This window comes from Chiroxiphia lanceolata, chromosome 23 (genome assembly GCF_009829145.1).
Source record: "Chiroxiphia lanceolata isolate bChiLan1 chromosome 23, bChiLan1.pri, whole genome shotgun sequence".
Taxonomy (NCBI): domain Eukaryota; kingdom Metazoa; phylum Chordata; class Aves; order Passeriformes; family Pipridae; genus Chiroxiphia; species Chiroxiphia lanceolata.
The window spans coordinates 3,519,970-3,543,608 of record NC_045659.1 but is presented as its reverse complement, the minus strand read 5'-3'; the positions used below and the strand labels follow the sequence as shown (position 1 = coordinate 3,543,608).

At 42.9% G+C, this 23,639-nt stretch overlaps 1 long non-coding RNA gene across 1 annotated transcript; it reads right to left on the bottom strand.

Moving 5' to 3' along the window:
* Positions 1-3,287: 3,287 nt before the first annotated feature.
* Positions 3,288-8,093, bottom strand: LOC116797684. Its single transcript, XR_004360705.1, has 3 exons — positions 8,003-8,093; positions 4,181-4,284; positions 3,288-3,382 (listed from the first exon to the last, which is right to left on the bottom strand). It is a non-coding gene; the product is annotated as an uncharacterized LOC116797684 (long non-coding RNA).
* Between the last annotated feature and the right edge of the window lie 15,546 nt (positions 8,094-23,639).

The window sequence follows — 23,639 nt, the reverse complement described above, 5'->3', positions numbered from 1 at the left end:
CAGAAGATTTATTACTTGAGCACCAGGAAGATTTGGGGATTTGCAGTTTTATAAGAGCAGTTCATCACTTTCTTGTCCCTCTAGTTTATGGTTTCAGTTAAAAAAAAAAAAATTAATCGTGCAAATATGAGCAGAGCATATCATAAAGAAAAAAAAACAGCTTCAAAATCAATCCATTCCTCCTTCCTGAAAACCTGTTTGAGTCCCACACCCCAAGTGTTGGCCTTTAGCAACCCTGCAGCTGTGAAATAAGTTCCAGAGATTACACAAAGAAACCCATTATTTAATGCTGTTAATAACATAATAATATTTAATGCATTAATAACCACGAGCTGAGGGGAGGAGGAGAAATATCTTGTAACAAATTAATACAGATCAAAACCTGGAGTGAAATATTTGGCTCCAAGGCTGTAACGTTTCTAACCAGAACACCTCAACTCAGTTCTGCAGCAGCAGCTCGAGGTGTTGAATCAGCAACTGGGAAGCTCCCAGAAACTTGGGCAAAATAAAAATAAAAAAAAAAAAGGAGCCCACCTGAAATGTGACACCAGGATTGAGACAAAAAAAATCCATTTTTACACTATTAGTCAAGGCTAAGCTTAATCATAAAGCAAGTCCTTTCTTCCAGTCTCTCCCCCCCAAGCAGAGACTTGTGGCCAAATACATCCCCATCCTGAGGCAAAGGGATCAACAGGTAACTCAGACACTCAATTCTCATTTTTTTTAAGGTTCTACCTCTTGCCAAAAACCTACAGAGGTTGTACTTCACCTCAGCCCTGCTTTTTTGGGCAGGAGAAAACCAGTCACCACCACCAGATGCTATTTGCAGCAGCACAGACAGGGGAGGTCACTGTGACACCACAGAAGTGAGAACTGTAGTAGTAAGAACTTATTTAGTGGTCAGAACAAATAAAACCGGGCACTTGAACTCAGGCTCCCTCAGGCCCTAAAGCAAGGGTCCTAAAAACCTCCTTCATCCCCTTATTTATTGTTTTAAGCACTGCAGCCCCAGCCAGGCCTCCAACACCCCACAGGCTGGGGGCTTTCACCCCTCAGGTGCCATTGCACACACAGGGTAGGAATGATTAATGAGAACAATAAATAAGAATAATAAATGAGAATGAGAATAATGATAAATCGGAATAATAAAAATCAGAATAATAAAAATCAGAATAATAAAAATCAGAATAATAAAAATCAGAATAATAAAAATCAGAATAATAAAAATCAGAATAATAAAAATCAGACTAATAAAAATCAGACTAATAAAAATCAGACTGGGCATCTGCCACCCTTGTTTGCCTTCCTCGAGAAAAACCCTCCTGAGGAGCGTTTTGGGGGGAGATTCCCTTGACTGCAACCCCTGAAGCCTCTGCTCAGTCACTCTGATGGTCCTTTTCAGCAGCTAAAAGTTCCTTCTGTTTGGTTTCATTGTTTGTTTTCCCCGTGCCAACGTTTACCAAACAAAGAATCTTCCTGGGTTTTTGGTTGTTTTAGGGCTTTTTTTTTTTACCTTTGCATCCCCAGATACTAAAACTGAGGTGCTGCCCCAGGTACAAGTGAGGAATTAGGCTGCTTTACACCATTTTCCCTCCAATCCTGCCCTTCCCAAAGCCCTCAGAGCTCCTGCAGAGGAGACTGGAAGCCTTGCAAGATTAGCAAACACGGGTATTCCTACAAGACCTTGTTCCTTATTAAAGTCAGAGCTGCTGGTGCCACGGGAAAGGGGCCAGAGAGGAATCTTTTTGAGATGTAAGTGGAGTGATTTTCTTTGTGCCACCTGGGGAGCCCTGTCAGAGTCAGAAACAGAGTCCAGCTGAATTCCTAATACCTCCCTTGAACTGGCTGATCGTGTTGCTTTCAACTTTTCACTTCTTGCAATTCATTTGAGAGCTGTGTCCAGCCAGGGAATAAATTAGGGCTAATAGGCCACTGTTCCTTTTTCTTCCCCTTTGGAAAACACCAAGGGAAAAAGCATCTGCTTAAAAAAAAAAAAAAAAAAACCAACCAAAAAAACCCAGTTCCTTCTTTGTGACTTCCTTTCATTGATGCAGAGAGAATTAAGAATAAACCAAAAGGCAGAAGGCTGGACAAACAGAGGTGACTTTAGTGTTGGAAACCAAACCCTCACCAAGCACCTGCCAGTTATCAAGGGATAATTAATTATCAAGGCTGCAGGCAACGAGTTTCTCATGTCTTGTGTGCAAGTGAGCTCAGGTAGAACAACCTGCAGCACTGATGCATTTTATCCCAGCAAGAAACTCTCCTGTCCCCCCATGTTGTTGTGGTGGCAGCAAGAGCTTTCTCATTTTTCCAGGAGACTCCAACCAGCAGTAAAACTCAGCCTGTTTACATTAGAGAACAGCAATTCCTTGTCTCACAGCCAGATGCAGATTCAGGATGCTGCTACCTGAACAGTCCCACTGGTGTTTCTCAGTAGCATCAGTTAAGTGTAGGCAAGCTAAAATACAGGCTGACATGTTCCTTTCTGACCCTTATTCCTTCTGGCTTGGTTTTTCCTTTTACAGCTGCTTTGGTAGAAAATTTTAGACCTGTTGTCAAATGAGTTAAAAAAAATAAAATAAAATAAAATAAAAAAAAAATCACTATTCTTAGACTTTTCAATTTCTTAGTTGAAAAAAAAAAAAAAAGAGTTGGAGGCACACCAGCCTTAGTTCTGGGAAGCCAAAAAAGGTCCATTTCTTACCACAATATACCAGGCACAAACAGTGCAGTGGAACAGCAAATTTGCTTCTTCCAGGGGGAAAGATTAGATTATTTCAGTACCAGTCAGAGAAAAGCTGATGTGACATTTGAGGAGTCTACTAATCCACAATACAAGTCCTTACATGCAGGAATTGAGAGAGGGAAACCTCTTGCCTGTCTGAACACAAAAGCTGGGGAAGTCTGGCAGACACTTCCCTCCAGTTGCTCCAGGATTTGAATTTTCAGACAGTTACATGTGAATCCTTTATTTCATTATCTAGATCCAGATTATCTGAGCACCTCCGATCCGAGGCTGAGATTATTTATTCATTGTTCACCACACATAAAGTATTAATATTCCACAGCTTCCTGGGGTAACATGTTTTAGTCTGTTGAACAGCAAAGTAAAATATTCATGGCAATCATTCTGTGAGGATCTATCAGCAACAGCCAAGGGGAAGGGAACAAAAGATGTGGTGGCATTTGCCAATACAATACTCCTCAAAAATAAACCCCCCAAAAACCACGGAGGCAATGCTAACTTTTTATTTACCCCCCATTTCTATTGTGGTTTTAGGCTCCACTAAGGTTACTTGCATTTATTTGGGTCACAGTGATCTTTTACCAAGGCCATTTTCTGAGGTGAAATGCTCCAAAGGACACAAGTTTGGGCTGACTGTAGAGATAAGGAGTAAAGACAGAGTAAAGATAGAGAGCAAATAATAGATGTAAGATTATAATGGAGATAAAGAGTAAAGATAGAGAGAGTAAATAATAAAGTATTATAATAAAGAGAGAGTAAATAATAAAGTATTATAATAGAGAGAATAAATAATAAAGTATTATAATAGAGAGAATAAATAATAAAGTATTATAATAGAGAGAGTAAATAATAAAGTATTATAATAGAGAGAGTAAATAATAAAGTATTATAATAGAGAGAGTAAATAATAAAGTATTATAATAGAGAGAGTAAATAATAAAGTATTATAATAGAGAGAGTAAATAATAAAGTATTATAATAGAGAGAATAAATAATAAAGTATTATAATAGAGAGAGTAAATAATAAAGTATTATAATAGAGAGAGTAAATAATAAAGTATTATAATAGAGAGAGTAAATAATAAAGTATTATAATAGAGAGAGTAAATAATAAAGGATTATAATAGAGTAAATAATAAAGTATTAAAATAGAGTAAATAATAAAGTATTAAAATAGAGTAAATAATAAATACAGTATTATAATAGAGTAAATAATAAATACAGTATTATAATAGAGTAAATAATAAATACAGTATTATAATAAAGATAGAAAGTAAATAATAACTATTATAATAAAGATAGAGATAGAAAGTAAATAATAACTATTATAATAAAGATAGAGATAGAAAGTAAATAATAACTATTATAATAAGTAAATGATAAATATAATATAATAAAGATAGAGAGTAAAGATTTCTTGCTGTGATTTACTTCTTAGCCCATCCTTCCCTCAGGGTTTGTACTTTGTGAGATGCAGAACAGCTTCTTGGCTGACAAGAGCTTCTTGGATAGCAATAAGCACAAAAACGTGTCTCCTAGAATCAAAAAGCAGTTGTGTTCAGCCAAAATGTAGAAGGAAACCCAGGAGGAGATTGGGAGCCTGGGGGGGGGGGTCCCAACTTGTGGCAGGCCAGGCCAGCAGCACATCCCTGGCTGGGACTGCTGAAGGTTGTGGCAGCAGCAGGTCTGCCAGACTGGGACAATCAGAATTATTTCCAGCACTGCAGCAGATTATGGACCATCACATGAAGAATTCATGTCAAACCGGGTTTTTTTGTGGTTGTTTGTTTTTGTTTTTTTTTTTTTTTTTCATAGCTACAGGGCTTGCATCCAATATAGAAAGATGAGTTCTTTTTGCTGGTATTAACCAGGCTCATGTTCCTGCTGCAGCCTCTCCCTGCTGGGCTTTATTACACAAGCACATCCAGTGCTTTGCCAGGGGCTGAGTTTCCCAGTTTATATAAGATGGGATAAGGCAGATGCATTTCCCCAGTGTGAGTGGGGGGAAAAGAGCTCCTGTCACATCTGTGGAGTGAGAACCTGCATTACCTTGACAATTTTCTCTCACAGGCTTCAGCCCCCTTGAGTAAATCCCTGCCTGATCCAGGTTTGTTTGTGCTGACTGGAAAAGGCACGAGCCACAAAACTGGGAGGCAAGAGAGGCTTTGCCTAGAAAAGGATGTTGGAGGGAAGAGCTGACCTTTGCATATCAAGATGTTAACATTAAACCTGTTCCTGAGCCAGAGATCCCCCCCCAGGACACAGACTTGCCACCCAGGACGTATTTTGTGTTATTTCCCAGGGGAAGACATGGAATTCCCGCCCTGAACTGCCAGGTGTCACATCACCCTGCATCCAGAAGCTGCCACTGTGATTAAACTTCAAAAGACGTTTCCACAAAGTATGTTGGGGTTGAATTTGGGTGACAAGGTCGGTACAAATCCGAGTTTATCATCACCTGCAAATCCCTCCTGTGTTTTCAGACCATCTGGCTGTGGTTCTGTCTTTGCTCAAACCTCACCCCACGTCAGAGGGGTGCCCCAATTCCTCTCAGCTGAGCTCAAGCCTCTGGTTTCCCAGCCTAAGGAATGGTTCCTCACATGTCCTTGTGTGTTTTTTCCACGCTAACCTAACAAAACACTGAATTTCAGAGCAAGCCTTTGACTTCCTCATTTCCATCAAGAACATCCAAGGTCTTCCACGTTCAATCAACATGTTCCAAGTGCAGCTTGAATTGCTCACCACTTGAAAGGCAGACTGAGTGCTACTGAGAGCACTGATTCCTGTAAATCATCTGCTCTCTAGGGATGCCAGCAGGACACTGCTGACAACTGGGAAGTCACATTTCAGGCCTGAACACCAGAAGGTAGAAGGCAGCAAAGGCAGTAATAAAGAACAGAGGTAGCAGAGCACTTAACTCAAGGGCACAAAGCTGTAAATACAAGCTCACCCCATCCTGCAGGCACACACACATCGCTCCAGGGAAAATCTGCTTCACTTCTTCACTCACACTACCTAAAGCACCTTCCTAAAGATCACAGAACATGCTGAGTCAGGAGGGACCCACAAGGATCACTGATTCCAGCTCCTGGTCCTGCACACACACCCCAACAATCCCACCCTGTCCCTCAGAGCGTTGTCCAAACCCTCCTGGAGCTCTGGCAGCCTTGGGGATGTGACCAAACCCTGGGGAGCCTGGGCAGTGCCAACCAGCCTCTGGGGGAAGAACCTTTGCCTGAGATCCAACCTGAGCCTGCCCTGACACAGCTCCAGCTGTTCCCTGGGTGCTGTCCCTGCTCACAGTGGGTTGGAGCTGCCCCTCATGACAAGCTGCAGACCCCAAGGAGCCTCCCCTCAGTCTCCTCTTGTGGCCCCTCCAGACCCTTCACCATCTTCATGTCCCTCCTTTGGACACTCTCTAATAACTCTTCCTCTAATAACTCTTCCACCCAAAACTGCCCCCTCCATCCCCCCCCAGACTGCTCTCCCAGCCTCACCCTTCACAGGTTTGGGCTTTATTTAACAAAGCTCCACATCTTTTTGTGCCACAGTTCATCCCTACAGGAGAAGAGACCAGCACCACCACAAGCACATCCTCATCACTAAGGGGTATTCCAGCACCCTGAGGTTTTTAAAGCAGGCTGACCACCCTTCCCACAGGTCCTTAGGGAAAAATCAAAAGCAAACCAAAAATGGGAAGCATAATTTTACTCCCTTTTAAAGGAGCAGAAAAACTTTCCCTTTTTGGACAGAAAGCGCTGCCCTCAAAAAGAGGAACTCCAGCATTTTTTTTTTGCTGAGCTCTCTGCTCTTTCAGCCTGGAGAAGCTGCTCAGATGTCAACCACAAAACTCCAGTGAGCAGGATGTGGCAGGGCCTACCCTCTGTGCAGCATGCCAGCAGTGCTGCAGTTATTTTTAAGCTTTCTGTAATTGATTTAATTTGCACGCAGCAAAGACTCCGATAGGGCAGCAACTATATTTTGCTCAGTGTTTAATACAGTACCTGGCAAAACAGACTCCTTGTCCATGCTTGAGGCTCTTAAATGCTAAATAACAGGAACAGATTAATGTACCTTACTGTTGAACTATCTCTGGGCTGGGGGATTAATACTGAACTTCAGGAGAGTTGGAAATCGGGTGTTCCAAGGTCTTCTGAGTGGCAAGTGTCAACCAGACACCATTTTCCAAGGCCTTTCTTGAGGTCAAGTGGTAAATTGTGGTTCTGGTGCCCTTCAAACAGGTCTGTGTTGGGTTTTTTTAGTGGTACAAAGCCTTTTGCTGACTCCCAGTGTCAGAACCTGACATTCTGACACTTGGGACGGTGAGGAAAGTAGATTTACTCAGTGTTTTTTAGAAAACCCCTCCCAATGTTTCTTTAACAGCATATCCCAGTCTTCCCTCAACACCCTGCACCACCAGGGCACTCTCCACCACATCCCTCCTTTTACACATCCCTGCTCCAGGTTCTCCACTGTGTTTGTCACATGGGAGAACCCACAGTCCTCAGACACCCTCTTACACCTTATTATGTAGCCTGGAGCACAAACTTGAATCCTTCTCATGTTCAGCAACTCCCAGGACGTGTTTGCCTTCATTTGCTGGCACAAAGTGCCTTTCCACTGAAAAATGTCCTTTCCCCACCAGCAACACACACATCCCAACCAGCCCTTCATCACCAGTGCCTGATAAGCACCTTCCAGCTCAAATTTGCCTTCCTCTAATGCCAAAGAGCAGCCTTCCCAGCCAGTCTTACCCCAAAAACAAAAGGGCTGCATGAAATCTCGTTAAATGCCCGAGTCCTGGCTCCTCATTTTGCCTTCAGGGGGTTTTGTTGGCATCCAGGAACAGATCAAAGCACATTTGCAGGTATTTGCAGAGCATTGCTGGGACATTGCTGTGACATCTGGGAGCAGCTGAAGGAGCCATCTGTTTTCTATACCATCTGTTTCCCCATATTCCTGTTTTTCCCCCCCTCCCAAAGGTGCACATGGAGGAAATTCCCATTCCAGGGGCACACACCCCGTCGGGTTTGCAGGGCACACGCCCCAGTAATTTGCTTCAGAGAGCAAACCCTGACATTTGGCACCAAAATAACACTTGTTCCCTGGAGCATTTATCATTCAATGAAGGGCACTTTTTAAATATACATCTCTCCTGAGCAGCTGTGGAAAGCAGCCACAAACACTGCAGAACTAAGAGCAACCAGGCAATATTTCCTTTTAATGAAACAGCCAAGCTGACAAGTTAAATACCTTTGAAACAAAGCCAAAAAGAACTTCATTCAGAAGCACCAAGAAGCATCAGGACCTCAACTCTTTCACACCACAAATGCTTCTCACTGTCCACCAAAGCAAAGTAGAAGAAATCCAGCATAAATAAACCCTGCTCAGACTTTACAGGGTTCATTTCAAACTCTTTATTCAATGGTTAACCCAGGCTAGTCTTGCTCAACTTCCTTTGCCAGATAAAAATCGTGACCTAGAAAATAATTTTTGCTGTGGAAAGCAGCAGTGTTGGTAATTGAAGTGCAAGGAGAGGAGAGATAAAAGCACTGGGGAAAGGCTTTAAGTTTCTGTGGAGGCCTGGGGAGAAACATATTTAAGCTTTAATGTGGTATGACATGAGCAGACTTAATAAACCGTTGTTAGATCATGATCCAGCTTCTTCCTGTATCCTCTTCCCTAAATTCCTAGAGCAGGGATGAAGCACCAGGCTCTGGTCAAAACAGCTTCGGTTTTCTCAAGGTTTTAAAGTGCAGTGGGTTTAACCAGGGCAATTCCTTTTATCTCTGCCTGCCCTGGTGTAGCAATTTCTTTACCTTCTGGATCAGCTCATGCAAAGAAATAAGTTTCAACTCTTGCTCTTTCCTCCTTGCCCCCCTAACCCCTGCCTGGCATCTCTTCCTGGGCTTTTTGTGCCTGTTCAGCAGATGCAGCAGCTGCTGGGAATGGAAAGGCTCAGCACGGGCTCCATCTGCTGGGACACGGAACGAGCCTCGGGATCTGCTGGCACTTCATCCCGAAACGGGGATGGAGAGCTCAGGAGGCAGCTTGGGAGCCTCTGGCAGTCACGGCATCGATGCAAGACGTGCATTGTGCCCATAGAGCTGCAAATCCAGGAGGCAGACACCTGGATAAGGCAACAACTAGGTGGCCTGTGCTTGTCCAGGCTCTGCTGAAACTCATTTTTCATCTTTTTTCCCTGTTGGATTGGAGTGATTGGTGCTTCCCAGAGCATCCATGAGAGCTGAGAACAATCCCCTGCTCCAAACCGGAGCAAACCCCCCCCCCAGGCATCGAGTTCCTCTGATTTGTGACTTGGAGCCTTCACACCCCTTTAGCACTTGTAATTTCAGTGCTAAATGAATTTTCCAACGAACCCAAGCTCCTTGCCAGGCTGAGCTTGTCCTGTGTATCAGGATGATCACAGCTAACATGGAAAAAGCTGCTGGCAGCTTCCCTGGGGAATGCTGGTTGTGAAAGGGAAGCAGAAGGATGTCTGTTCTCTGCAGGCATCCCACGAGCTCCCTTCACATGCACTTGTTCCTCCTGACAGGCAAAGCTGGGATTTCAATGGCAGCAGGAACTAATAAGCAGGCTTTTCTATTTTTTTTTCCTCCCACCTCTCTATATTTAAGGGGATTCTCTGTGAGATTCTACAAGCATATAGTTAAAACCACAGTGTTTAAGCATCCATTTTTCTTTGCAGAACCAGGTTGTGCTGCAGTGAAATGAAAAAAAACCCAACCAACACAGAATCCTAAAGAAAATATCAATAATTGGGATGTGCACAGAATTTTTCAGGCCACAAAATCTTTTGCTTATCTTTTGCAATGAGAACATCAGTGGCACAAAGACACTTCCTGTTAATACTGACATTTTGCAGGAGAACCACATAGACCCAGCTTGCGAAAAGAAAAAGTGTAAATATATCCCCACACCCAGCACACAAGAGGCTCATCCCTGGTGAAGCACTGGTGGATTCCCAACAAACCAAAGATAAGGAATAGAGGTGGAAAGATGAAGTATTGCCCATATTACCACCACTGCATTGAGGTCTATCAGTGCTGAGGGGCTTTGGGTAGATGGTGAGTTACTCAGTGACTGAAAATGTGCCAGGTATTTTCACTATGATGAAGAAAGATACATTAAGCCTTCTCACAAATTGATATTTTATCATTTTTGTTCTTTTAGGACTGGAGGACAGCACAGAAAAAAAAAAAGTCAAATTATCTCTTTTTTCAAAGGCATCCCCTCACTCCTGGTAAGTGGAAGGGTTACAAGACAGACCCAGATATTAGAAATACCAACAAGCTGCTTCTCTGTCTCAGGTGGATGTGGGATTTAACTACACTGATTCCTGGAGTTAAAAAGCCCTTTGAAATCTTCAGTCAAGACCCAGGGTTCAGGAAGTACATGTTATTAACATTTCCAACTAACAAGCTGCTGTTGTCACTGTATTTCTTTCACGTGTATTTGACAGGGCTGTCCAGAAACTGCTTTTTAAACTGCAATTTAAACTCTGCCAAACAGACCTTCTCTTGGTACAGCAGCAAGGACCTGGAACTGATCTAATAATCAGAGAGCAATTAGGAGTAAAAAGTGATTGTTAACAAGAACATCGTTGCAAGGTAAGGCTGTATAATGGTAATTAAACGTGTTCTGCTCCTTGATTTCAGCCTCATCCGGCCCCACTGTCCTTCCTCCCCTCCGAGCCCACGAGGTGGCACCGTTACTAAAAGAATGAGTTTAGGAATTAATTATTTCATAACCCATTAACCAACAGTCAAATACAACCCCCGAGCTTCTGCTGAAGTTGGAAAGGGCATTTTCCTGGCTTTTAAATGCCCTTTTTTCCCCCCTTAAACCAACAGAGAGAAATAAAAATTCGGATCATCTTTTCTGCCTTTGCAGAGCACCTGCTGCCAACACAGAGCTCAGAGAGGCTCTTCAGTGCTTCTGTAAATCAAATAACATCCATCCACCTCCTCTGAGGGACAGGATGAGACACAGAGCCTTACTTCTGGAGATATATATATATTTATATATTTTTTTTTAACAACAGCTACTGGCTGGACTGTAGTTTTAATAAACCTGTGTCTCTATGCCCCAGAGCTCTCATCCTGTTGTGCATCTCCTCCCCAGCCCTCATTTTCTTAACAATGACATCAAACAGAAGCACCATCACTTCCATTGGGTTTGACATATGCCTCAATATTTAATGACTTCAAGAGACCACTGCCTTCCATCTTCATGGCCCTTGTTAGAAGTCTGAGATTTTTTTTTTTCCCCCCTGTTTCACCTCCAAATGATAAATATGCTCTGATTTTCTGTTAAAATGCCCTGGCCAGCAATTGCTGAGAAATGTTGCATTTCCATTTAGCTCAGGGAGACACATCTTTCTCCTTAGCAAAATAAATAAGAGCATTTTTTTCTTCCCCCTCTCTCAGAGCAGCAGTTTAACAATGTCAGTACCCACAACCCATAACACTGCAGGTGTCTGATGTAAATAGAATTGTACCCAGTACAAACCACTGAAAAAGGAGCAAAGTTAGAAGCCTGAATTCTCCATGGAGGATATAGAATAAAGGAGCACATCTAATTATGGTGGAAAATTCACTCCCATTCACTTCCTGAACAGTCCAACCACCTTTGGATCAACCACATCTTCAAAACCCCCAGGTGCTACAAAGCTGAGATCAAATTTGGTTAAAATCAGTTCTTCTCTTCACCTTTGAGCACAAAGAACAAGTGACACCTATTTAGGTGACTCCTTCATCAATACTACACATACTCAGAGTGTAACCCTAATTAACAAGGATAAGTGGAAATAATAAATTGCCTTGTTTTATTTCAGCTCCAGTGGACGTTCAGAGCCAGGCTGAACAATTCCCAGTGTTTTCCCACTCAACAATCACGAGTTTCTGCTGCTAAAGATCATTCTGCCCTTCTCTGAGCCCACTGTAATCAATGTGACAGAGGAGAATCTGAAACAAGGTGACATTTTCTACTTCACTGTGCAAAACACAAAAGTGGGAGTAGGTTGCATTCCCCAACTACCAGCAATCACAAGCACCTTAACAAGTGAAGGGAAAAATGGACAGAGAAATCCCACACACTGTCCATGGGGTGTGAGCACATGCACGGATGGCAGGAGCCCTCTGGAATCTCTGGAAGGGGGTAGATGTGCCTTCCTGCCAGAGAAGTTACCAAAACAGGCCCAAAATTGAGTCATTTTCCCCCAGATACATCAAGTTTCTATTCTTCAAACACTAAAGCCACAAAGGCTTCCCTCATCTCATGCCCTGAAAAGCAAGGCAGGCTGGGAACACCCCCATTCCCATTTCTCATCCCCATCATTTTCCAGTTTGGGAGCAGAAAGGAGTCCCCTGTTCCAAATGTGGGTTTATCCCTTCCCCCAGGAATTCCCTGTCCTTTCTTATCCAGCACCTGGATGTACACTCAGAGCAAAAGTGAGTTAATGCCAGGACACATGCACTGGAATTCTGCTCTCCTGCCAAACTGAGGGCAGTAACACAAAGTGGGAAAAGACCTTCCCCTCTGGACTAAGAGGATTAACTAGTAAAAAACTGGGAATTCTGATTTATCCAAACAATATTCTGGGCAGTGTGAAATCTTTGCCACATTAATGGGGGGTTTTCACTGCAATGTTCAAATTCATGCTCTGTTTATTGTGCAAAAATTCTGGAAGATAAAGCCATTCCACCACTTTTACCTTTCACTAGAACAACCCAGCTCCTTTAAAAAGGAAGGCAGAGGTGTGTGGTTCCAGCAACACATCCTGATTTTTCTTGCAGTGTTCCTCCCCTCTGACCCTCCAACTTATAAAAATTTACATCCACTAACCAAGATTCCAGCCCTGAGCTGCAGCAAACAGCAAATGTTGACGGGCATTTGCCCAGTTAGAGGCACTAATCCTGACAGAGCACAACCTGTGAATTATTCATTGAGCAGCATTTTTCTTTCCTTTTTGCAGTTAGACACTGAAAAACCCCCAGTCTCTTCTCAGATGATCTGTAACAATCTGCATATGTGGCTGAAACATTTTTTTCCTTTTAACAGGCTTTTAGTTATGCTCGGTGGAGTGTGGAACTTCTTTATTCAGACACCAAGGGACACTTCCCAACAAGTCCACGCAGCCACAAGGCTCAGGGAGCACCGTGGAACCCAATTCCTGAGGTGAACACACAGCCTTTAAGTTCTTGTGGCAACTCTGACATCACACTCTTGAGCAGCAGATGAGGAATTTGAGTTAATCCCCTGCCTTTTCCCAGTATTACACAACTGCTTCAGCCCTTCAGACATCCAGTCATCCCACTGGAGTGGGGTCAGGGCAGATCTGCTGCCAAATTATTCTGATCAACTGAGGGCTGCAGAGCTGTCAGTCTGGAGCTTTAAATGAACATCCACCTTCAAGACAGAGCATCAGCCAACAGGACAAGAAACAACTCACTTGACCTTGAGAGAGAGAGAGAGGACTATTTTTTAGCCTCTGATCCTCCAAGATGAGGAATATTTGCTGCTCCAGCCCTCCATCCTCCATCTCAGCAAAGCCTTCACTTAAAAGTAACTCAGTAAAATACACAACAGGGGAAAGACCTGCACAAGCAGAGGGGATACCATGACATTCACTGTTGTTTGCACAGGGAAAAGTTGTCTTTTCCCACAGGACCACATTTCCCAGCAGATGTTAACAAGCACAGCAGCTTTTCTGCCACTTTTCTCTGCCCACCCAGCCCAGCAGAGGAGCTGTGGGTGGAACCCAGAGTAACACTCCTGCTCCAGTTCTCCCTCCCTTCTGAACCTCAGAGGATTAATAACTCCAGTTACTCAGGCAAGTGATCAAAATCCACCTGCTAAAGAGGAGGTGGTGGCACAGGAAAAGTTAATCACAGAAATACTGAGGTTGGAAAAGACCTCTGGGATCATCAAGTCCAACCTTTGGCCAAACACCACCTTGCCAAGTCAAGCAGAGCACTGAGTGCCATGTCCAGTCACTGCTTCCACACCCAAAGTCAGAACTGCCAACTAACTACATGGAATAGTAAAAGTGGTGCCAAAACCACATGGAAATATCCTTTATTTTCTGAAAGGCCAGGTTCACTTCCATTTAAACCCCATGCTCGTGTCAGGCAAAGGCCAGAACACAGCCTGGTCCATCTGTCAGCAAAACCAGAAATCTGCAGTAACATTAATGATATAGTAATATTAGTGACCAGGTGTCCCCCTTTCCCCAGAAAATGAACTTTTTAGTGAATTATCTCCCTGTTTTTCTTCTCACTAGGAAGAAGGGATACAGCAGAGAAAAGCTACATCTGCACACTGTCCAATGCCAGAACTTGCTTCCCCTGGGTGACAGACCACCCAGCATCCCCTGGCAGAGACAGCAGGGCACAAGTTCCTACAATTTATCTTCCCAAGGGCTTTTTTTTTTTCCCCCGTCTCCCAGACATGTTATTTTGTCTTCAGCTCCAAACAGACACACAGTGTACTTAGGAAAGATATTTACATTTTGAAAGTGTTTCCATTAACTGGCTTTACTTTTTTTTCCCCCCTTGCTTTTTGAAGGTCAGTCATAAATTATTCAGAGCCACTGAAGGAACATGCAAAGCTCAACTTTTTACATACACTGGAGTTAAAGGACCAATTTCCATCAATAGAGAAGCACAGATGTGGCAACCTGTGGGCTGTTACATCCACCATGTAAATCTATTTAAGCACAGCAGTGATGCAGCACCAAGCACAAAACCATACAAGGTGCTTCAAGGAGTTCAGTAATGCAGAGAATACTTAATCCTGGAACACAAGCAGAGGTTGATAACCCATCTGATCTATATATAGATATATAGAACCATAACTAAGCACACAGTGACTCATTTCAGAGCCCAGAACTGTTTATTCTTTCTGAAGTTCCACAAGAGCCCTGGCATGGGGTTCCAGATAAAACATTGAGCCATCTACTTGTGTGAAACAGCACCAAGTCAGGAATAGACTAGTTTGGGTTTATCTTCTCCTCATTTCCCTTGATTGAGTAAAAATAGTTTATTTTTTGCAGTCAAACATATAGTTCCTAAGGTATTGTATTTGTATTGATTTTTGTATTTGTATTGTATTCTATTGATTAATCCCCTAAATAAAGCTGATTATTAAGCAGTTTCCTCCAAGTAATCAATACACAGGAGCTCTCCTACTTCTGGAGCCAGACAGACTCTAGATTGGATGTCTCAGGCTTATATACCTAAGCTGTATCTAAATTATCTCTTAAGCCAAAGGTTTAGTGTTTGGATTTACTCTGTTCCTCTAGGAAAGCACTGGTGGGAGTGGCAGAGGGAAGAGCTGTCCCTCCCAGTGGGAATTCCCACCCTCCTCCACAGTGGCTGTGTGAAAGCTGCCCTTGAGCCTGACCTGCTCTGAGCACTAGTTCATACAGAGGTTCCCCCAGCACTGGGTGTCTCCCATTCACAGTCCAAACCAAGCTTCAAACCCTTCAAATCACAGCAGCCTGGGAGGATGAATCCCCCCCAGTAACTGGTTAAAACGTGTCATCCTCCTCACATGTCTCAAGTCCTAAAAGGCTTCATCTCATCCAAGTCATACTTTGCAGGGCTGATTAATTCCACCAAATTTATTGCCATGACAAAAGACACAAGTGTTGCCCAAGACAGCTCTGTCATGTATCTGTGAGGAGCAGGAAATGAGTCACCTAAATTCGGGATCTGCTTTCCTGCAGCATCTGTTCCTCGTCTGATGGCAGAGGGCTGAGGAGCATGATACTGAGCATCAGCTTACACCCAGGATACACACCTTGGAACCCAACAGACACAGCTGGTAACCCAGGAGGGGTTAGCCAAAGGACCTGACTGCTGAGCAGTTCTCTCCACGTGCACTTTAAATGACAAGAGAAGGAAAATCCTGCTCCCAGTCCCGTGTTTCTGGCAAAGGCACAGCATTCAGAGGGACTGCACCAGCCAGAGAACCTCTGCAGCTGCCTGGCAGTGTATAAATGAGATTTCTCCCCCGTGCTGAACCATTTCCATTTCTACATTTGACCTCCCTGTCCTTTCCCCCCCCTCCACCTTTTAAAAATATTTTGTATTTTAAGTCCACAGCAAAAAAAAAAAAATAAATTCGCCGTTTGGAGCTTTTCCAGGTTGGAGCCTTCAAGTCCCTGTCAGCAGAAGCCTCTGAGTTAAAAGAAAGAAATCTGCAAAAATCTGACACCTGCCACTTTCCATTGAGCTCTGGGTGGAAAATGTCCCTGGCCTCTTCCATTTTTAATGTCAGGCTCAGCCTGGCGGAAGAGATTACCTCCAGGTAAAGTCATTCAGAACAGGAGCTGAGTGCCAGGCCCCTCCTTGTTCCTCATGCCACCACAGCCCTGGGTGCTGAGCATCACTTCTGCAGTGATAACCCTCTCACAGTGTGTTTGGGAGCCCAAAGATATCCTGATGGGATTCCCCTCTGCAATTCCCTCACAAGAATAACCAGCTCCTTTCAGAGCTCATTTCAGCAACGTGGGCACCTCCAGCTCCACAGGTATTTAACAGCCCCCCAAATGCCCTCATTAGTCATCAAGGGGGGAATCTCAGCTGAGAAAAGCCAGTTTTGTTCCAAACCCTATAGGATTATACATTTTAGCTCCTCCCAGCCTAGGATGGCTGGGTGTATATATGCAGTATCCTGCACATATACCAAGGGAACAGCCTCCTCCTCTGCCATAAATCAGCACTTCTGTGCTGCAAACAGGAAAGAAACAATCATATGAAACAGTTAAGAGAGTTTTCTTGGGCCAGAAAATTGTTTGGTATGTTCCACATTTGTATGGAGGCTTTAGGTTTAAATACATTTGGATTAAAAGTGAATCCCATTGAAACACTTGGATTCCCTCCCCGAGATTAAGATCTCTAACCCAGCAGAGGAGGCACTGCCTGGAAAACCTTCCAGACCAGAATTCCACTCCAGAAGGGGACCTCAGAATCAACAAGGTGGGACCACCAACCTGCAGTTCTTACAAGAAAAGCAGACAGTTCCAAATTAAAATAAAGCTGCCTCAGAGGTGATGCATTTCTGACCAGGACTCAGCCTGTAGGCTGCCTAAATCCTGATATACAATAAGCAGATCACCTGAACAGGGAAATCTGGAAGGGGCAAGGAATTCCTGAAGGAAACTCAGTAACAGAAGAGCTGAAAAATGGTTTCCCTCTATGAGGAAAAGTTGTGACGTGATGAGAGCAAGATTTCACTAGATAGAGTTCATATCTTAATTAGTACCACACTAATTACTTCAAAAACCAAAATAATCTTTAACCTTCTGGAAAAACAGGATTTAAGTTCTGCCATGGTGACCACCCCTGACAGTGCATGGAAAATCCACCAGCTGGCTCTGCTTCCTTCCCTACATACAATTTTTGGGGAACCTGCATCCCTCACATCCCTCCAGGAGCTCTCCAGCCCGGGGTCAGGGCATTCAGGCCCATGGACAGGGTTTAGGGAAGGTTTCCACAGCTGCTCATCCCCCTCCCAGCTTAATGGATTCCTTTAGCTCGACACAAAGTACCTTTTTTTTTGTTTCTTTTTTAATCAAGTCCTCAGAAATTTGCTTCAAGTGCCATTTTGAGCTGAATATTATAACTTGAATGTTCCAAAATAGAAGGAAATAAAAGCAAAAGGGATGTCATTTTCCCCTCACTAATGTCATGAGATACTGATGCTCTTTATTTATTGATGGAGTGCTCTCACTCCAGTCTAGCAATCTCAACATCTTCATGAATATTTCTATGCACAGGGGAAGGAGATCCTTCTGCTTTTCTTTCCTTACTGCTGGGACCAGGAAAATTGGTTTTCCTTAGACATGCTGGGCTGCTCTAACTTGGCTATCAAGAAACAGGAGCAAACTCATCTTGTCTGGGTGCTCTCCTGAAACTAAAACTTGTAACGAACAGAAATCCAGTTTCAAATAGCCAGGAATACCTTGGAGAAAGATTATTCATTTAATAACATGATTGATTCACAGCATGGTGGGCAGGCTTTTCCAAATCCTTAAACCCATCTCCCAGGAATGGTCACAGGGGGTGGAAGGAAGCAGAAGAACAGAACAGTAACTCTTGAGGGAGAGGTTTTATCAGACTCACATTAACAAGGAAAATGGAATAAAACCCCTTCAAAACATGATGGAGAGAGTCCAACACACCAGTCTATACAGAATATTCCAACAGGAACCAGGCTAGAATTTCATCCAGTCACCTCCTGAAACAACAGCAGAGCTGGAAGGGGAATTTTAAGAACATTTACCCACATTAGAATCACAGGTTCCCGTGTCCCTTGAGTGCACTCAGGATTTCCCTCCACTTCTCAAGTGTCCTTTGGGTTTAAGTGGCTTTGATTGGTGCCACTGGGACTGTCAGAAAAGCTTTAGGAACTGAGCAGGAAGCCTTTCCAAGTGGTTTTTTTTTATCCATCCAGAGTCAGTGTCACAGCCCCAGTGACCACTCTGGCACTTTAATGGGAGCTGAAAGAGCAGGTCTTGGAACCTTCACTCCTTGCCCTTCACATTAAATTAGTTATATACATTAAATGATTATCTTAGATGGCATTATTTAAACATAACCTCAGAGGACACTTGCCTGGAGCAAAGCTGCAGCAGAGGAGCTGAGCCATTGTGTAGCTCATCTATAAATGAGTGTACAACAACATTTACTCATGTAGGTGTGGCCAGGCAAGTCCAGAAGCTCCAACAATTTTTGGAGCATATGGACACACAGGGAACAGACCCAAACCCATTAAAAACCACACTGAAAAGTCAATATTTCATAATGATACAGCAGTTTTTGAACAGGCAGTCAGCACGTGGCTGCCTTCCTCAAAAATCAACACTATCAGCTTCACCCAAAAATCTCAGGGATTTCATGAAATCTTGAGAGAAGGAGAAACTAAATCCTAGCTTGCAATAATTAAATTCCAGAGTTCCATACAGCATTAAGCAGCAAGAGAGGAGTAATGCTACATATAGCATTAAGATTCCAGAGAGAAGAACAGAAGTGAAGACAGGAGGGATGTGGAAATCCTGCAGTGACCATTCCCACCTGGAAATGAGCTCCTGGATCCTCCTCTCCCCTTCTCTAAGGCTGAATAAATGAGAAGGACAAGAGAACCAGAGTGTGGCAGTAACTTCACTGAACATTCATTAAACATTCAGGAACATCTTTATAACAAAACACACAAATTCTTTCCCCTTGATTTATTTTTTTCCAAGAGATTTCTTTTTGAAATCAGCATTTCTTAAAGAAAAAAAAAATCTCTTCTAATATTGAGGGGGGTTGCTGACCCAGGTGTGCTACATTCTGGTAACCAAAGCAAATAATTTGCTTTTCTAGGGGCAGCTGGCAAAACTCTGCCACACAAAATGCATCCTGTGATGGGAGTGGGCAGGAATATAAACTCCAGTCTGGTTGTTTATTAGAAAAGAGTTTAGAAGTCCTTGGACAGCAGTTACCTGAAAGCAACTCAGAGGCACATAATGGTTTGCTAGAGCACATCATTCTGAATTTGTGCACAAGCAACACTAATATTTACATTTAAAATACCAAAATATTTAAGTGGGAGAACAGAAAAGTCAAACATGACATTCACCTTTCACCTCCAACATTTCATTTCAAAAGGCTTAAATATTTGCTTTTGGGGTAAAAAAGAAAAATCTCCTTAAGTTTTTCTGCAGGTCAGACTTTACTAAACTTGGAGGGGTTTTTTTTTTAAAGAAATAAGTTTCTATAGAGACAGTGCTCAGGATGAACCTTTTTACCTCTGCTGCACTTGAGGGCGCAGATATTTCAATATAAAAGTGAGCTGTGAGGAGTTTTAAAATAGATTTTATCCTCATAGCTGCTGCATTAACAATGACTGTGCTGTGTAAAAGGAGGAGAGAAGAAAAATTGAGGAGGAAAAAGTGCTGAGTTTCACAAAACAGGTCAGTGACAGGGCCAGCAGCAAGGCTTGAGGGCATCTCCAACTCCCACATGCCAAGTTACTAAGCCATTCCTAAATTATTAAGCCATTCCTAACTCAGAGGAACAACTACGTGCTGGGAAAAGTAATTTTAAAAGTTCAATTTACATTTGACGTTAAGATATTCAATTAATTCAATACTAAGCTATATTTAATAATTTACATTCAGCATTATTCCTGCATTAAGAGCCTCAAAAGCCTCAAAGCTTCTCTAAAAGAAATCCACACCAAGACAAGAAGCACCACCAGAACTAAACTATTGATGTTCAGAGGTAACAGACACTTAAAATAAAAACCCCACAAACACCCAAACCTCCTTAAGGTCAGGTTTAGTAATTCCTAAGCAAACTCACTCAGTCCTCCTCCAGCATATCTCTATATTTTCCTGTATTTCATTTGTGATAAAATTAACTTCACATGCTCAAACCCTTCATAAAAGTGCATAAAAACCATACTTGTTTTAAAATAAAGTTATTCAGAAGCATTAAAAACTCCAAGGTTTTTGCTTACCTTACAGCAAAAGCAGCAAACAGTCACTTTCCCAGCCATAATTTTCGCATAAATACTTCTTTCTTTACTGAAGCTCTTCTTCCCAGCCAGTTTATTCAGTTTTTCCTGCCACATTTTCAATCATTATCATTAAAATCACACTAACGTTAAAAAAATAAAATTAACAAAAAATTAAAACCTTTTAAACTACAAGCCATTAGTTTTTTTCCTGCTGTTTTCTACCATAACTTTGCCACCTAAAAAACCAGCCCTGGCTTCTGCCCTGCTTTTGAAGTTGTGTTCTGACCTTCCCTCTTTAATCCCAGATACTGCCCACCTGTGTCCCAGTGATCTCTCTAATTCTTCCCACCTGGGAGCCACAGAAAAGCTTTATTTGCCAATTTTCCAATCTCACAGCTGGGAAATCAAAGCACGGAGTTTCATTGGCAGGTTTTTCTGAGGGAACAGGATAAAACTCAGCATTTGGGGCTCTTTGGGTCCTGATTGTATGTTTTTGCTGTTAGGAGAGCCCTGAATTCTGAAGGTAAAAAGATATTACTGTTTGGGTATAGTGTCTTTGTGCTTTTTTTTTAAAATAGTTGTTTTGTTTTTTTTTCTCAGGAGTTTTCTGTTAGAGATTTATTTAAAAACAAAGGCCTTGTATTGTAAAAATATTTAAACTTTTTTATAGTAATGGAAATTAAACCTTATAGGTTTTGACCTGGTTTCCCTTCTGGCGTAAAATCAATAATATATTGTAAGTAGCTTGTGCTCAGTTCTTTGTTTTTGTAGCATCAGCATAAAGTTGCTGGATTAAAAATTCTGTTGCTGTGTACGAGGATCTGTTTATATTTAATGTCCTGAGTTGAGTTATAGGCTCACATAGGAAATAAAGCTATAGAAAAAAGCAGCAGCAAAGGTGTTTTCCCATAAAACAAATAAAAATAAATGCTGGAGTAAAGAGCTACGTGGACTGAAGTTTTAAGGAGCTTTTTAGTTGTTGGTTTCCTCCTCAAATACATTTACTGACATTACAAGTGCTGAGCCTCTCTGAAGTGAGATTTTTTTAGTGATCCTAAATGACTAATAGTGCTTTTATGATCAATTATTGAAGCCTTCTTGAGAGAGGAGAGCTCCTCAAACAACAACTGCTTTACAAGGCAGTGCCTGGGTCCCAATACAGAATAAAGCAGCCTTTCCTCCAGTGGCTTATGGTGAAAAGAAATCCATGGGAAGGGGCTGATTTTCTACCCTAACACTCTTTACTGCACGTTTTTTTGTTGAGAGACTGGTTTATTTGTGTTGGTTTTGTTTTTCCCCTTGTATTTTTGTGCCCCTCTCTCAGCTATAAATCCAAAAACAGAACAGCAAGTGGTTTTGCTCAAGAGATTCCTAATTCAAAGTCCTCCTTGAGCCCTCCTGAGGCATGAACTGTGTTTTTTCTACTTACTATATCAATAAGCTGCTTAAATCACTTGAACTGTGTGAGATGAGTTTATGTAGGGAGTCCTGGAGAACAGGATTAATAAAGAGCCAGCACAGGGCTGTGTTCCTGCTGGGTCATAACAGTTCTGGAACAAAACAGAGCTTCTGGATGTGTTTTGGGTGGTGGGGAGTGGGTTTGCAGCACTGGGGGACAGCTCCAGCTCCAGGAGGAGGAGGGAGGTGAAAGGAATAACCTGATATGCAAAAAAAACCCAGTAGAAATTAGATAAAAAGTCCCTCTATGTGCTTCTACCAGCTGAGGTACAAGAACAAGCCACTGGGTGCTGGGCAGGCTCTTGGGATGGTGGGTTTATTAAGTTTTAAGGTTTAAAAGAGTGTGTTTTCTGGAAGGATTTATCATCCAGTGGTTGCTCTGTGGCCCATGAGGGTTTTTACAGGTGTTTGAGTACAGGAGTTGTAGTTTGAACCTACTCCAGGCTTGGGGTCTGCCAGGACCAGTGCAGGAACCCTGAAAAACTCAATTTATAAAGGGTTTTTATGGAATGTTTTTATTTAATGTTGAACATCTGAAGCCTCAGCTGCTGTTTCAGTGCTCTCCCTGCTGAGAAGTGCCTGATGCACCTCCCATGCTTGGGCAGACAGTGTTCCCAAACCCATGGGGAAGAGTTTACCCCTTCTGAAAAAATGATATGCTGTGGAGAGGAGCTGTTGCCCCAAACACCCCAGCAAAAGGCCTGGAGAGGATGTGCTGGGGTGTCCCTGTTTTCCTGCCTGGGAACTGTCACCCAAAGCAGTGAGGTGCCCCTGCCACACCCAAAAGCCCAAGGGAGAACCCCCCGTGCCCCCCATAGCTCTGAGGAGCTTCCTGAAGGGGCTGGAGGTGAAGTGAGGGCTGTGGAATGACTTGTCTGAGATGATGGAGAGGAGATTTTTGCATGTGTAGCCTCCTCTTCCATCCTCCACCCTCTTCTTCCTTATCCCTGTGCATCCCAGCTCCTGGAATTCCCATGGAGGGTGACAACTGGAGGGTGACAACACCTCTACCCCTCCCAGTTCCTGATGCATTGATTCTGTTAAAGCTGAGCAGGGTGCTGGGAATTTTGCAGCAGGGCTTGGGACATCTTCTGTCAGGCTCCCAATGCAGGGAGACAGGCTTGGTGCCTGCTTGGCTCCTGGAGGGCTGGGGGAGGGATCCAAGCCATGGATCTCCACTGATCCATGTCCTGCACTGCAAATCCATGGGGTCTGCAGAGCCTCCCACAGCTGGGAAACCAGCAGCAGGTTTGACCAAGAGTGTGGGGGGAAAAGTTCTGAGGGAATCTGCTCTTAAAATATGGATTAGTGGAGCTGCTCTGTGGGAACTGTTCCATTCTCTAATAATGACCGATTCTGTATCACTCATCCATGTTGGGTGAAAAAAAAATCTCACTTCAGAGAGGCTCAGCACTCGTAGTGTCAGTAAATGTATTTGAGGGGGAAACCAACAGCTAAAAAGCTCCTTAAATTTGCTGCTTAACAACTAAGATTTAGTAGGGTGAACAACTAAAAAGCTCCTTGAATTTGCTGCTTAAAACATCGTGTTTTAAGAGAGAACAGCTGTTCTGGAGAGGAGGAGCCAAATGCTGCTCTTGTTCCCATCTGAGCCTGGGAGGGGCAAATAAAACTTTAATGAAACTGGATGCAGAAGGGTGACTTTTATCCAAGTTATTGTCTTTGGTATCAGTTGGAATCTGAGGTTTGATCTTTGTGCAGTGTTTGTTGTCTTTCTGTAAGTGCTTGCAAAGCTCTGTCCTGAACAGGTAAGGTGCTAAATTCCTATGGAGCTTCCAAGTGTTGTGCCCCTCATTAAGGACTTCATAAAAATTGCTGTGTTTTGTAAAAAAGCAGAATATTCTGAGTTGCAGGGGACCACAAAGATCATTGAGTCCAGTTC